Source organism: Glycine max, chromosome 5 (genome assembly GCF_000004515.6).
Source record: "Glycine max cultivar Williams 82 chromosome 5, Glycine_max_v4.0, whole genome shotgun sequence".
In the NCBI taxonomy this organism is placed as follows: Eukaryota; Viridiplantae; Streptophyta; class Magnoliopsida; order Fabales; family Fabaceae; genus Glycine; species Glycine max.
The window spans coordinates 24,095,330-24,112,239 of NC_038241.2; the positions used below are offsets into that span (position 1 = coordinate 24,095,330).

Consider the following 16,910-nt stretch of genomic DNA (forward strand, 5'->3'; position numbering starts at 1 on the left):
CAAAAACCATCTACTCCTTTGCAGAAGATCATTTCTTGTGAAGCTCTCGGCACCGCACGTAATCCTCAATAGTCTTCAGAAGCCATTCGATCTCAACGGTATCTACACAGCCTGGATAGTAGGATATAATATCTTCACAGAGGCATCAACCGCTTCCAACTCATTCAATACAGTACATTTACCACCAGAAAATCTTACTCTAATTTCCTCATTTACAAGATTTTGCAACCTTCTAAAATCTAGAGCCCATGAATGTATGTCCGCCACATTCAAGTCTGATAACTTCTTTGACGAGCCAGAGAATGCTGTAGTAAACACCCTGCAAATAAATACAGTCTCCACCTTAACTCCATACATTGCTTGCATCAAAACCTTTCCTTTGGCAGAATTATTAACCTTAGGAAGATCTAGTGAGCCCACAAGATTATCTAACATAGAAATACATTTCTCAATTCTAGGGTTCCTAGAACTAACATGCTTTCCATCAGCTTCCCTCACTCCAAATTTAACGGTGCTATCTATGTCGTGCAAGGACTCAACTTCCTGCTTCTTCTTTTTCTTCTTCTTATGCATTTCACCCCTATCCACATTTTCACTTTCATACCCAATAAAACCATCAAGTTGTTGACTAAAATTTTCACCATCAGCATTCCCACTGCCACTTTGTTGCCTTTTGAACTAATCAAATTTCACATGCCCAAGGCTGAGCTCCTTGTTAATATCAACACTTTGAACAAAATTTCCCACTGTCATTACCATTCTTTGTTCTGTGCCTTTTGTGCTTCTTATGAGAGTGAGATGATCCAAGCTCCTTGTGGAGCTGCTTGAGCTCGTTGAAAGATGCAGAAGCTCAGTGGAGATATGCATTGATGACATGAGAAGTACCATTGTCAGTAGAGACAAACTTTGTGAGAATTTTAACTGCTTTCAAAATTGATATGTCTTTTACCGGAACACTCCAGAGATTGTCTTCATCTTCCTGCCCTTTGGCTCTCGCACATATATTATCTATTTTCGCTGAGCAAAACAAAAAAAAAATAGTCTAAATTGTGCAGTGCACACTTAAGAGGAAGGTTTCGCTAGTTTAGACGTGAAAGCTCATAGCTAAATGCATTGCAAATGTCTAGCAACTTTGAACTTATGTCGAAGTACACATCAATCCATTTGTCCTCCCAATCACTCACAGGAAGCTCAAGGGCAGTCATAAGGTGAGGATTTCATCCTTGCTTTTAGGCACAAGATAGTTGGTTTGTAGAATCAGCTAAGCCCAAACCCTACAGAAAACGTTCCCTCCTCTCCTTCACACTAACAGGGTCCTTCAGACTTAAAGCAATAGTGGATAGATTTCCATAATCTGTAATCACACAAAACAACATTGATCACTAGTTTGCCCTCAAATTTTACTAGCATGACAACTACACACATCCTCATGATACACACAGACCCTCATGATACACACACACACACACATATACCCAAATACAATAATAAAGCATAAGCACCCTTGAAACCCAGTGCCATACCCTAATTTCGTCTGGGATTGTTTGATGGCATGCAACCTTCGCTTGATCGCTTCGAGGAACTTGACACCCATTGTTAAGCAATCCGTGAAGTTTCGCGACATGTCGAGAGTCGAAAGGAAACATTATGGCGTAATCCGTAAAGTTTGGTGACATTTCGGAAAGAAAACAGCCAAAAACACAAAAATAGGGGTGAACTTATCAAGATAGGGGTGTAAATAGCAATTCAAGTCTAGGCCCTTCCGAAACATTTTGGAAGTTGGGTTGCTTAAGGAGGAAGCAACTGGACGGCAAGCTCCTCCACATTTTTGAAAAATGGTTTTCGGGGCTTCCGTGGCTTCCGTAAAATTTCTGAAAACCTTGGGTAAGCATATTTCACTTAACATTGATGAAAGGGAAGAGAAAAAAAGATGAAAATCAAATCCAAAACACTTCCGTAAGGCTTCTGTAAATTTTCCGTAAAATACGAAAAGGGGGTGAACTTAGTAATTCAGGTGCGCTTAGAAATCTTCTTCATTAAGTCTCTGGGCGGCAAGCACCTCTCTTTTTCCCTATAAATAAGGGAGGGAGGCTGTTTCAAAAAATACTCATCACCCCTTAGCTATGCATTTCGGCTATTTTGGGCAAAAAACACGTTTTCGTGAAGAAAAATCGAGTCGAAGTGCTTCCGTAACGCTTCCGTAAGCGATTCTGTGGAAATTCTTCATCGTTCTTCACCGTTCTTCGTTCGTTCTTCGGTCTTCAACCAGTAAGTTCCCGAAATCGAATCTTTCAATTCATTCTATGCACCCTTAGTGGTCCTTACTTGTTTTGTGTACTTTCACTTTAATTTCGCTTACTTTCAGTTTTCTTTTCTTCTGTTTTTAACGTACTTTAACCATTTATTTGAGCCATTTTCTCACCTAATAAATGATAAAATGAATTTCAACCGATCATTTGTGTTGTAATCTCGTTTAATCACTGTTAAAACAAAATCTAAACCGATCATTCACGCTGTAATCTTGGTTAAACCTAAAAAGGAAAAATAATAATAATATAATCAAAATATCTTTGAATGAAATAATCAAAAAAATAAATCGGACGTTTTTCTTTGGAAGTTTCCTTGGATCAATTGACTAATAACCAAAGTGAAACTAAGGCAAAAATTAACTCACAAATCAAGCTTTGTCCACAAAAAATCACTAAAAACCGTTTTAAGGTCCAACGCCTTAAACGATCCTCTTTGCTTTTATCGGTTAACATGGACCGTTCAAAAGCATAAAATCAACATGTAACTTTACCGCTTTTGCGAGAACTACGTAGGTCTGATTTCCTCTTCGATAGAGGATACGTAGGAGCAAAAGCTCCGCTTTTGTCAACCTCGTGAGATGGTTAGAGGTCCAACGCCTTAGCTTTCTCACCAAGTAAAATGGATAATTTTAAGGTCCAATGCCTTAAATGACCCTCTTCAAGGTAAAAAGAATCACTTGATTCACCCCTTTTGAAAGAACTACGTAGGTCTGATTTCCTTATCACAATTGAGGAATACGTAGGAGCAAGGGAAACACCCTTGTCGACCACAAAAAGGTAAAAAATACAGAAAGGGCATAAAAAGACAAAAATGTAAAAGGGAAATAAAACAAATTGAAGTCATATTTGCACACTCGATTAAAGGCTGTCGTCCCTTGTGACGGACGCGTGGGATGTTAATACTTTCCCCGTGCGTAAATACAACTCCCAAACCTTTTACACTTAAAGTTCGTAGAACACACCTTTCTGGTTTTTCCGACGTTTCCCTCGAATAAACGTTGGTGGCGACTCCGTGCATTTTCCTCCCATGGAAGACGCACCCGTGAGCCCTCGCATCGCCCTCCAGCCAAAGGGTAGGTTGCGACACCCAGCATTTGAAATTAGTTACATAAACAATTGTTGATGTCTATATTTGTCTGTAATTGAATTTTACCTTTTGTATGTTCTTGTATGTGATCAGTGTAATTTGCTATATAAATAACTGTTGTTCATGCTGAGTGAACCTTAGATTCCCGTTTGAGACTGAATGCAATGACTTTTGCGGACAATTTGCATTAGTCATTGTATTTAGTCTTGAATTGTCCGTTTGGACAATTTGGGGAGACTAGTTTTTTATGTTAGATTCATTCGTGAAGGTTATTATTATTTTCATTAATTGGATTAAATTTTGGTTCAATGCATTTCAAGTTGTTCTCTGAGTGCATACTTGATTATCGGAAAATTCATTTCACTGATGTCATGTCGTGTACTTGGAGACCAATGTGAAATGCTGCCGAAATTTAGTCAAATTTTTGTAAATAATGGTAACCCTGACGTTTGAAGCTAACATAAAAGACAGTTTTCCTAAATGGGATAGGGTCACACCTATAAATAAAAAAGTGAGATTTTCATGCATGGAATTGCTTAGATGGATCGAAGTTGGATGAATGAAAGTCGCATGAGCCTAGAATATGAGGATGGCGTCGAACAGTTCTTGCAATTTGCTTCAGAAAGAGGTCGATCGAATGAAGAAGGAAAATATTATTGTCCTTGCATCAACTGTTTGAATGGAAGACGACAACTACTCGATGACATGCGGGACCATCTATTGTGTGATGGGATTAAGAAGAATTACACGACGTGGATATGGCATGGTGAAGTCATAGACATGCAGAGTGGGTCCCAATCTGAACCGTTTGATGTAGAAATGGGAGATCAGTTGGAGGACATGATTTGTGACCTTGGACAAGAGTCTTTCCAGCAAGCACACGCCCCTGTGTATGAAGGATTGTAGAGTGATTCAAAGAAGTCTTTGTATGCAAGGTGCAAGAATTCCTTAACCTTGTTGTCTGTGGTGTTAAGTCTGGTTAATGTGAAGGCCAGGTATGGGTGGAGTGACAAAAGTTTCACCTCACTGCTTGAGGTAGTGCACAATCTGCTTCTAGAGGACAACACGTTGCCTAAAAGTTACTATAAGGCAAAAAAGATATTGTGTCCGATGGGTATGGAGTATCAGAATATTCATGTTTGCCCCAATGATTGCATACTGTACAGGCATGAATTACAATAAATGTCGAAATGCCCTATCTGTGGGACTTCACGGTACAAAGTGAAGGATGAAGAGGAAAGTCGTTCTAATCAAAACTCCAACAAGGGCCCCCCAGCGAAGGTTTTGTGGTATCTTCCAATCATTCCAAGGTTTAAGCGTCTTTTTTCTAATGAGGAGGATGCAAAAGAACTTACATGGCATGCAAATGGAAGGATTTTTGATGGAATGGTCCGTCATCCGGCTGATTGCTCGCAGTGGAAGAAGATTGATGGTTTGTATCCGGATTTCGGGAATGAGCCAAGAAATCTTAGACTTGGACTAGCCAGTGATGGAATGAATCCATATGGCACCTTAAGCACTCAACACAGTTCATGGCCAGTTTTGCTAGTAATTTACAATTTGCCTCCTTGGTTGTGCATGAAGTGAAAATACATGATGTTGTCTATGATGATATCGGGCCCAAGACAGCCAGGAAATAACATTGATGTTTATCTAAGTCCGTTGGTTGAAGATCTGAGAAAGTTGTGGGACGAGGGGGTTGTAGTTTTTGATGCGTTTCGCAAGGAGACGTTCGAAATGCGTGCAATGCTTTTTTGTTCCATTAATAACTTTCCAGCATATGGGAATCTCAGCGGTTACAATGTTAAGGGTCATCATGCATGCCCCATCTGTGAAGAAAACACAAGCTACATACAACTTAAACATGGGAGAAAAACAGTCTACAGTAGGCATCGCCGCTTTCTAACACCCAATCATCCTTACAAACTACTGAAAAAAGTTTTTAATGGAAGTCAAGGGCATGATATTGCGCCGATACCGTTGACTGGTGAACAGGTATATCAGCGGGTTCAACACCTGAATATTGTATTTGGGAAGACCTAAAAGAAGGATAAAAGTAAGAGTTGCATGTGGAAGAAGAGGTCCATTTTCTTTGATCTTCCATACTGGTCTGATCTTGACGTTAGACATTGTATTGATGTTATGCATGTGGAGAAAAATGTTTGTGACAGTGTGATTGGGACGCTCCTTAACATTCAAGGCAAGACGAAGGATGGCTTGAATACCCGTCAAGATCTAGCTGATATGGGCATACGATCACAGTTGCATCCAAGGTCTGATGGGAAGAAAATTTACTTGCCCCCAGCCTGCCATACTTTGTCCAAGAAGGAGAAGATAAGTTTCTGTCAGTGTCTTCGTCGGGTGAAGGTTCCACAAGGATACTCTTCAAATATTAAGAGCCTTGTGCAGTTGAAGGAGCTTAAGCTTGTAGGGTTAAAGTCTCACGATTGTCACGTGCTCATGCAACAATTGTTAGCTGTGGCTATACGAGACATCTTGCCAAACAAAGTCAGGTTAGCGATAACTCGCCTGTGCTTTTTCTTCCATGCTATATGTAGCAAAGTCATTGATCCTGTCAAGTTTGATGAGTTGGAAAATGAGGCCGCAATTATACTGTGCCAGTCGGAGATGTATTTTCCCCCTGCTTTCTTTGACATCATGATTCACTTGATTGTGCATCTGGTCAGAGAAATCAAATGTTGTGGTCCTGTTTATCTATGGTGGATGTACCTGGTTGAACGATACATGAAAATCTTAAAAGGGTATAAAAAGAATCTATATCGTCCAGAAGCATCTATTGTTGAGAGGTACATTGCAGAAGAAGCCATTGAATTTTGTTCAGAATACTTAGAGAAGGCTAAACCTATTGGCCTTCCTGAGTCTCGGCATGATGACAGAGTGGGTGGTAAGGGTTTAAGAGGACTGCATGTGATCACTCCAAGTGTAGAACATTTGTTACAAGCTCACTTGTATGTCTTGAACAACAGTAATGAAGTTTTGCCATACGTACTTAAGCATAAAGCTTTAGTTGAACAGAATAATCCAAAAATGTCAAAGAATTGGGTGTTAAAAAAGCATAACAAGACTTTCTGTGATTGGTTTAAAGATACAATCTTTGCAGATGAGAATGCTTCAGAAACATTAAGAAACCTAGCAGATGGGCCTAAAAGAAATGTTATAACTTGGCAAGGATACGACATAAACAAGTATTCATTTTACACAAAAGCATAAGATGACAAAAGTACAATGCAGAACAGCGGGGTCACCCTAAGGGCTGAATCTCAATACTTTGCAAGTGTCAGTGACGCCAATCCCTGTGTAGCTTCCATCCCTTACTTTGGGTTCATTGATGAAATTTGGGAGCTTAACTATGTGAAATTTACGGTATGTGTTTTCAAATGTAAATGGGTTGACAGCAACACCGGTGTGCGCACCGATGATATAGGATTTACTCTGGTAGACCTAAAGAAACTTGGTTACCACAATGACCCTTTCATCATGGCAGAACAAGCTAGACAAGTATTTTACGTGCAAGACCCTTGTGATGAAAGGTGGTGCGTGGTTCTGCACGGCAAAACAATTGGTGTTAATGTAGAAGATGATGATTCATACATGGACACCTATGTTAGTCCTTTGACCGCACAAATCACTCCTAACGCTGTCGGAGAAGAAGAAGCTGACGACGTTCATGCTAATCATAATAATCATGATGAAGGAGAATTGAGTAACATCGTCTAATATAATTTTCTGCAAAGACAGAGGTCACCAAAGCAAGTGACAGCTACATTTTTTTCTGATTGAGGCATCGGTATTTTGTTTCAGATGGCATCCTTAGGAATTCATACAGCTCATGTTTGTCGCCAGTTTCATCATCCATCACCCTTACCTTCTCTTGCTTCTCACGTTTATTGTTGTTAAACCCATATTTATGTTTTCTTCCCTTCATGTCTTGTTTTATCACAACTTTAGCCGAATCTCCTATCTTCAGCACAGTTGAATCTTCTGTCTTATTCTCCAATGACACACTTTGATGGCTTGTATCTCTTTTCTTCATATGTTATAGTGCTTCAGCTTCAGAATGCATAAAGCAATATGAATTTTCCAGTGATCACCAAAGGCTTTTGCATCAGCATTGACACTCTCCACCCTCTTTGCTTTATGCTTCTGTGCTGCATTCCATGCTTCCTCCTTATAAATCTCAGATTTATTAGAGGTTGCACTAGAACGATCAGCACCAATCTGTGTTTCTTCCTCGTCTACCAGATCAATATCTTTTCTTTCAACTTTTGTTTTGTAAATTATAGTGTAGTTTACAAAAGCAAAGGTGAAACGAAAGATATTGAGCTGGTAGAGGCACGGATTGGTGCTGATTCTTCTAGTGCAACCTCTAATAAATCTGATAATTATAAGGAGGAAGCATGGAATGCAGCACAGAAGCATAAAGCAAAGAGGGTGGAGAGTGTCAATGCTGATGCAGAAGCCTTTGGTGATCACTGGAAAGTTCAGATTGCTCTATGCATTCTGAAGCTGAAGCACTAGAACATATGAAGAAAAGAGATACAGGCCATGAAAGTGTGTCATTGGAGAATAAGACAGGAGATTCAACTGTGCTGAAGATAGGAGATTCGGCTAAAGATGTGATAAAACAAGACATAAAGGGAAGAAGGCATAAATATGGGTTTAACAACAATAAACGTGAGAAGCCAGAGAAGGTAAGGGTGGAGGATGATGAAACTGGCGACAAACATCAGCTGGATGAAGTCCTAAGGATGCCATCTACATGTGTATTTCTCAAGATATAGTATTTATATTCCATCACGCATCCATTGGCTGCTGATTACATGTAATAGACTTTTTTTAACATGCTTGCCCCAAATCAAATCATAATTCAATGTTTGTTGCACAACACGTCACTAAAATTTGCTATGTACAAATTGACACCAACCCCAATCAACCCCTCCCCTGGTAATCCCCAATTTCATTCCTTCATCATTCAAGGTCTTCATGCCATTCCTTCCCCGAGACTTTGAAGTACTATTGTCAACGATTTCTCTACAATTCCAAAAATCTAAGAAAAGTTTGCTTGCATTCACCCCACTTTGACATCCTTTAAATCCCATGGAAATCTAGCTTTGAGTGCACACTATGTAATCTTCACATGTCTACGATTATTGTTACTTGTGCTACACAGTAATTTTCTTTCATGTCTTGAAACAAATTTAAAGCACAAGTATCACAACACATCATCAACCTTAATTTGTTATCAGACTATTGATTTATCAAACTTTTTCATTACTATTACATCTTATCCTGTTTTGAATCACAATTAAAAAGCACAACTAAATCACTTATGACTTATCCTTTTTTGATTAATCCTATTTTGTATGTTACTGTATGTTATTGTATAAAAGATCATGGGTTCTCCACCTACCTCCCCTCCTCCTCCTCCTCCTCCTTCTCCTCCTCCTCCTCCTCCTCCTCCTTCGGGCGCATTGGCTTCGCCGTCTGCCGTAAAGCGGACACGCAAAGCCTCATGTCTACGATCATTGTCTACTATACCACCTGGTGCTGAGAGACCAGTGGTTCATGTTGATCCTGCTACTGGCAAGGCCGACGGTCCCCACAGGAAGAAATTAAGAACATATTTGGGGATTGTGGCGTGTGATAAGGTGGACGTCACCTACGAGAATTGGAAGGAGGTCCCTACTACTTAGAAGGACCTGATTTGGGAGGATATTCAGGTATTTTTCTTTTCTTATTTGATTTTGTTTAATTAATAGCCAAAAAATACATTATTGTAACAAATAAACTTTATTTGATGTTGTCAGGCAGAATTTGATATCCTAGAGGCTTCTGACAGTAGGACGAAAAGGAAGTTACTTCAGACCGTGGGGGAGAGATAGAGGCAATTTAAATCAGACCTCACGAGGAAATGAGCCCTTGCAGCCGATCAGGACGGTGTCGAGGACACTGTTAGTGAGAAATACGACATTAGCAAGAAAAAGTGGGCCCAGTTTTGCCAAACTCGCAGAGACCCTTCTTGGGAGGTATGTTCCTTGTCATTTAAGTTGTTTTTCAAAAAAACATGATGTTGTTATACTTCATTCAACCAATTTGAAACATTATTGTTTAATTTTTTCAGGATGTGCACAAGAAGGCACAGGCCATCCAGAAGCAAAATGCTGCCCCACACATTTTGTCTCGTGGGGGTTATGACTATTTGGAGCAGAAGCTCCTAGCTGAGAAGATAAAGAAGAAGCTGGAGGAAGCTGCACAGTCAGGAAGCGTTGATGGCGTCATCGACCCTCCATCCCCGGTCAGACGCCACGTCAAGTGGAAGATGGCCCGCACGAAGATAACAGGGGAGATGACGACTGAGGCCGCAAAGGAAATCGTTGAGAAGATTGTAAGTAATTTTCAACTAACCATTACAATTATATTTCAATATTTTGTGAATGCCATGTATCACTGTGTGTTTTCTGTGCAGGATTCCTTTGAGGAGCAAGCAACACAGGGATCCTTCGTCCCCCATGGACGTCAGGATGTTCTCGCCGCTGCTATTGGACGTCCAGAGCACCCTGGACGTGTCCGTGCTACTGGAGCCGTGTCACCATCAAGCAATACTTTGGATCGGCTCCACGGACGTCCCGCAGCTCTTCCTTCCTGACTCCTGAAGAATTGCAGCAATTGACCCATCAAATCAGGGACCAGCTAGAGGAGTCCATCACAAAGAGAGTGACGCGGCAGGTCATGGCATCCTTCAGCCAGATGCAGTCCCAGATTCAGTCGCAGATGCAATCTCAGGGACTTGCATTGCCTCTTGACCCTCTAGTTGGTCCCTCTGGTCCTCGAGTGAGCACAAAGGGGAGTTGTGTTGATCCCTCAGGAAACGATCCTGAGACGGGTGACTCTGATAGGTGCGGCTTGTATATAGAAGCAGATCCTGCCCGCCTGGTTGCCATGGGGATAGTTTATGAGGGATCCATTGTTGTTCATAACACTCCTTTGTTGTCTGGCCAAGTAAATGTGAGTGTGGAGGAGGTTACAGATGTAGATGCTCCAGTTCCTGTACCCACTGATGAAGTTTCCTTAGTGGGGAAGACACTTCACACCTTCCTTGCTTGGCCGACACATCTGGTCAAGTCTTTATCACAGCAGGTACTTATTGACCTTGCTATATGTTTCTTCTTTTTAAATTAATTCATTAAGTTAGGCTATTTAACTTTGTTTCATGAACAGGTAGTTGTGTCTCCAGCAAAACCACCTCCAAAGCCCGATCCGGAGGTCGATGATCCGCTTTATCTTATGACATTGATCATCCCAGAGCTTTTCTTGAGGCCTTATCAGGTTAGATGGGATGCCACCGTGTTCGGGGTATTTAATCCAGATTTCCCCATCTACATAAAGCACGAAGACCTCTCCGAAATCGCACACGGTGGTCAATGTCTCAGCATATCAGTGTTATAGTTGTGGATTTTGTAAGTCATTTTATATTACTTTTAATTACCTAAGTTATTGCTTTCAATTCATAAATATTTAACTTTGACATAACATAAACAGGCATCTCACTGAAACATGTATACGAGCGGGGAATTCTGATATCTATGGATTCCTCGAGCCACAGTCCATTCAGAGGTCTGGGAAATCGCAGTTTGAGTCTGAAAGTTATATAAAGACTTGAATGCAGAGTTCAAAACGTGATGTCTATCTTGGAGCTTACCTAAATGGGTAAGTCACAAAATAACTGAATTTAATTAATGTTTACTAATGTACTAACCCATATTAATCTCCACTGCAGCGGACACTGGCAGATGGTGGTCATCCTGCCCAAGGAACACCTAGTTATCTGGTTTTGTTCATTGCATAACAGGCCAGACAACTACCTTAAGGGGATTATTAATAGGTTAGTATTCTTTTTAATGCATTTGCATTGAAATACCTCAACGTACAACACCAGTTTTTAATTGTTACTCATCTGGAACAGTGCTTTAAAAGGTCTTGATGATGCTCCACAGCCTAAATCAGAGGCTCCTGCTAGGTGGATTGTCGTCAAGGTACGTCATTTACATAAAACTTCCACTTATATATATATTTCTTTATGTGTCTGTACACTAGTTGTTTAATTAATATCCAAATTTCATTATGTATTTAGTGTAATAGACAAAAAAGAAGTACTAAGTGCGGCTACTATGTGATGCACTGGATGTCCACCATCATTTTAGGAACTTTTAGGAATAATTGGGAAGCGGTAAGTTTATTTCAAACAAAATTGATTTATTTATAATTTGTATTACATTATTAACTTATTATGATTTATTTCATCATGCAGTATTTTAACGATCCTAGACCATTGGAGCCAGAGAGATTAAAGGCATTGTGGATCCAGTGGGCACAGTTTTATCTCCGAGTTAGAGATCAGGCCTAGGATTTAGGGACATTATCTTTAGCTTAGTTTACTTTGGTTTAACATTTTTGACATTTTATATATAATATGAACATTGAATTCATTTGATGATTGTTCTTTATGATAAATCAATTATTTGATGTTTATTATCATTAAAACTGCTTGAAAGCATAATAAAATATTTATTTGCTGTGAATTGGGCTTGAAATTACATTTTGCAGGTACAATTTTGGGTTTATTGTAAAAACAGAAAGTATATATAAAAAAAATACTTGAAAACAACATCGGTTATTTACAAAAATCGATGTCGACATGAACCTTAACATCGATCATACAGAAAACCGATGCTAACTTTTGTACATTAACAAAAGTTAACATCGGTTATTCATACATAATCAATGTTACCGTTTCTATATTAACATCGATTATTTATACATAACCGATGTTAATGTACATAAGTTAACATTGGCTATCTATACATAACCGATGTTAATGTACAAAAGTTAACATCGGTTATCTATAAATAACAGATGTTAAAGTTGTACATTAACATCGGTTTTCTATGAATAGCCGATGTTATATACAAAGACGTACAACAAATAAGTATATGCATCATCAACGTTGAGATCGGTTTTCTACTGAAACCGATGTTAATGTAATATATTAACATCGGTTTTCTCTAATATATTAACATCGGTTTTCTCTAAGAAAACCGATGTTAATATGTTACATTAACATCGATTCTTCTAGAGAACCAATGTTAATATATAACATTAACATCGGTTTTACTACAAAACCGATGTCAACTTTCGTCATGCATACACTTTTTTGTTGTAGTTCTTTGTGTTTAACATCGATTATTTAGAAAATCGATGTTATTATATTTATGTTAACATCGGTTTTTAAAAATCGATGTTAACGATGATGCATTCAACATCAATTTTAGAGTCGATGTAGAATGCCCTAAATAACCGATGTTGAAAGTGTAATTTCTAATAGTGAACGTTTCCAACTAAGAATAGATATAAGTGAAAGTGAATATTATATGTAATATTCAATTTCTTAAAATCAAATCAAATTAACTATTGTGATCGGAACAAAAAGGAAGTTGGCATGAATGCAGTCTTTGGCGTCCTACCTGTAATATTGGCGTACTTAATAGTTAATAGTATCAAATATTAAAAATTCAAAGTTAGCATCGACCCGTATATTTTAAACTTTGAAGGCGTGTTAGTGTGAATTGTGAAACCGACGGTGACCTTTGACTTGAAGTGAATGCCATTGCCATCCCTTTGCCCACAGGACTGAAATGGGCATTTGGTGGGAACCAGGTACCCTTAAAAATAGAAATAATAATAAGCAATATGTAGACTTCTCTTTTATATTAGTATTATTATATTATTAATTACTTGCAAAATAATCAACCCTCACGAGGACACCGACAACTACTACTAAACATTTTGAAGAATTTCATGTACTGATCGAACAAGGCAACATAAGCAAACTTTCAAAGTCTAACTGGGTAAGGAATCGCCAACAACGAACTAAATAATCAAGCAATAAAATGTGTAGATAAACTTATTTGGTATTGCAGCTCTACAAAGAAGCAATATAGCAGTTCCTTGAATATGGAGATATATAATCTTTTATTTGTTTAATTCATTTTTCAATTCAATATGACTTTTGTCAACGAATATTCTGTAGTAAAGATTATTAAGTTGCGTTGTTAGTATTTCGTGTATTGTGTGAATATTATTTTATTTAAGTAATATTTAAAATATAAAATAAAATTTTAGAATTATAAATAAATATTAATTAAATTAAATAAATAAAAATATACGTAGCATGAGGAAAATGAGAATTGTTAACACATTTTCTAGGAGAAATTTAATTAAAAATATAAATTGATGAGATTTGAGATAAAAAGTGAAATTTCAAAATATTTATAAATAAAAAACGTAATTAAAATTAATATTTGAGGGAATAGGAGAAATATCTCAACATGAGGAAAATGAGAATTGTTAACACATTTTGTTAACACATTTTCTAGAATATCTGTCTGAACATATTTTTTATTATTGATTAAAATTTAATGAAAACTACATATCTTTATTGGTTTTACTTTTTATTTAATGAAAGTTTTCTAATTTTATAATTTTAATAAATTTTATTAATAATAAGCACATTCTTATTTAATAAAAACTACACATTATTAACGCGTTTTCAATAAAGTCTATGTGTATTAGAAAGTGTGAAATAGAAAATGTGTTGATAGCAGTAACATTTCTTCAAATAATTTATAATTTTAAAATATAAAAATAAGAAATAAAGAATACTAAAATGAAAATTTATCTGTTATGAAAGAAAAATGATATTATAAGAGATACTTTTGCATTTAAGAATGAAGATTTACACACACATAAAGATAGAGAGGAGATCAACTTACTCTTATCCAATTCTATAAAAGTTATTTTCCATTTTTAAGCTTCATTTTCTTTTAACCTACTCTCAAAGATGAGTTAATCATTAGAATCATAAGATTAAAAAAAGATGAAATTAAAGTAATTATAGAGAACAACTCTTTTAAAGTTACTCTTTGAGTAAATTGATCATTCCTCATACACGCACATTATAAATTAACTTTAAGAATGAAGATAATACATACATTTGAGAATGATTATGTTACTAATATTTTATAGTTATGCTTTTGGTTATCAAAATTGCGATTTAACTCGTAAAATCATACGAGCTTACAATTTCACACTGCCTCCACAAGTTAAATCATGAGTAGAATTATAAATCAAGTAGAATTGATAGTAAAATTGGTATAATCAGAGTAAACTCAATAGAATCGGACCTAACTCGGAGCTAAGTTATGAACTTTAGCTTTTTATGTTATTTATAAGTTCATACAAAGAGGAGAAACCGCTTGCATTAAAAAAAGATAAATGACTTAATTTATGTGATGTACAACTTAAAGCTGAAATGTAGACAAATAAGAAAAATTGTTGTTCGATCTTTCATTCATTTGAAGATATGAAATTTGATGATAAGTAGATAACAGAGGAATGAGATGATATTTTTTATGAAGACAATGTTCAAGTTGCACAACCTCTAGGTGAAAGTAGTCGTGGAAGCAATATTTACTTGGTTGGAGGAAATTTAAGTGATTCAACTTTCGATGCATTTGATATTGACAATTTGGTTTTGAATGACAATGTTGAAGATCACTTCTCAATCGAGGAAGAGCTTGAAGATGATGGTGGTAGTGGTGATATTGGAGATGATTTAATTAGAAGATTGACAGACATTTGAACTATATCTATGTATTTTAAATGCTTTTATTTTAAGAATTTATGTTTTATATTGTATAAATTTATGTTTGATTGGGTGTGGACTATGTTAGTTTATTGAATTATTGTTAAAGTTTATTATTGAAATATTTAGTTATGATTTTATATATAGGAATATTAATATATTTTTTTATATTCGATTCTATGAGTCAAGTTTATGGGTCCTCTACGAATGTAAAATCACGAGTTTGACAACCTTGATTATGCTTGGATGTTTTAAGAATTAATGATTTTTAATTTAATTGTAACAATTTTTTAGTTAACATTTTTACACTAATTTATTGTTTTTACACTTAATTAAAATGAGAATACCAATATATAGATATCCAATAGATACCAGGATTCATATTAAAGATGCTACCCACATAGGAATACATGTGAATACAAATAATTTTTTCAAATACAGATATAGAAATCAATATAGTAGTACTTGGCTCATTCTCAAATCTACTAAGAATATTATGATTTTTAAGAAAAAATGGGAACATATTTGACTAAAATGTAAAATTTTTAGAATAATTTTTAAAATTTATTGCATTTATTATTGGGCGGTTATTATTGCATGTCTTAGCCTAGGTCAGATAAGGCGGATTTAATTGACCAATCAAAAGATTAAATTGTGTTTTGTAGAATGGAAAGAAAATATATGAAAGTGTAAGAAAAAAGAGAAACCAAAAGAGAGTTGAAAGAGAGATTGATTGATTGATTTAGATGAAAGAGAATGGTAAAGAAATAAAATATTTAAATTAAAATGATTAGGTAGTAAAAACAATTAAGCATTAACTCCATTTGACCATTTTATCCCACCTAAAAAATATTTATTTCATCATTTTATACGAATTTTTTTTCTAGAAACTTTGTTTTTTTTTTTAAATAAAAAAAGGGACGCATATAATCAATTATGTGTAAGGCATATAATCAATTATATGCATTTAATTTGGAAACCTTTTTTTGAAAAAATAGAAAGCATAGAATTGATTATGCCTATTATATGCCTTTGGAAACTTAAAAAAAAAAAAAAAAAGGCATATAATTGATTATGCCTTGTGCATAATCAATTATGTGCCTTTGTAAATAATTGATTTTGTTTAACAGGTTACACGAATAACACAAGCTATTATTGTCTCCCAATTTTTTAACGGCTTTCTCTCTTTGTTTATTGTTCATTTAACATCACTTTCACTCCTATTTTGTATGCAATTGCTGTGTTGTGAGATCCATCTTTTTCTTAATCTTTTCATCCCACTTTCATGTCTACCAAACATATTTTATTTTCACTTTCATCTCTTTTAACTTTCAAACAACTTATTTTCAGTCTTACCAAACAAAACCTAAAATAAAATAGTCTGAAATGACCCAAAGTGGTATCTTTTAACATTAGTGGTAGCCTCCCCTATCAACGAGGGGATAGTTAAAAAGCTCATACATATCCCTCTAGAATATCCATTCATGAAGAAGAAAATGATTTTATCTCAATCCATCTTATCAAGAGAGACCTATAAAGGCCAACAAAATTCTTGACTCTAGGTATATCAAATCATTAGCTAACCACCTTAATTATTTCTGACTTATTTTGATTTGAGCATCAAAATCCTTATATGTGATCTCGATTTCCCATTGTTTTGATTATTAAACAAAGCATGCAACATCTAATTTAGATCCAACTCACTCTTGGAGCAATTAAGAGACTCGCGAGACACACGTGAAAGCTTTCTTGGATCACATCCGAACATCCATGGCTCACTAATAGAAACTTA

The 16,910-nt window shown here is 36.2% G+C and overlaps 1 pseudogene; it reads right to left on the reverse strand.

The window, feature by feature from the left end:
- Positions 1 to 28: 28 nt before the first annotated feature.
- Positions 29 to 1,205, reverse strand: LOC100800472 (protein BPS1, chloroplastic-like; annotated as a pseudogene).
- Positions 1,206 to 16,910: the final 15,705 nt, after the last annotated feature.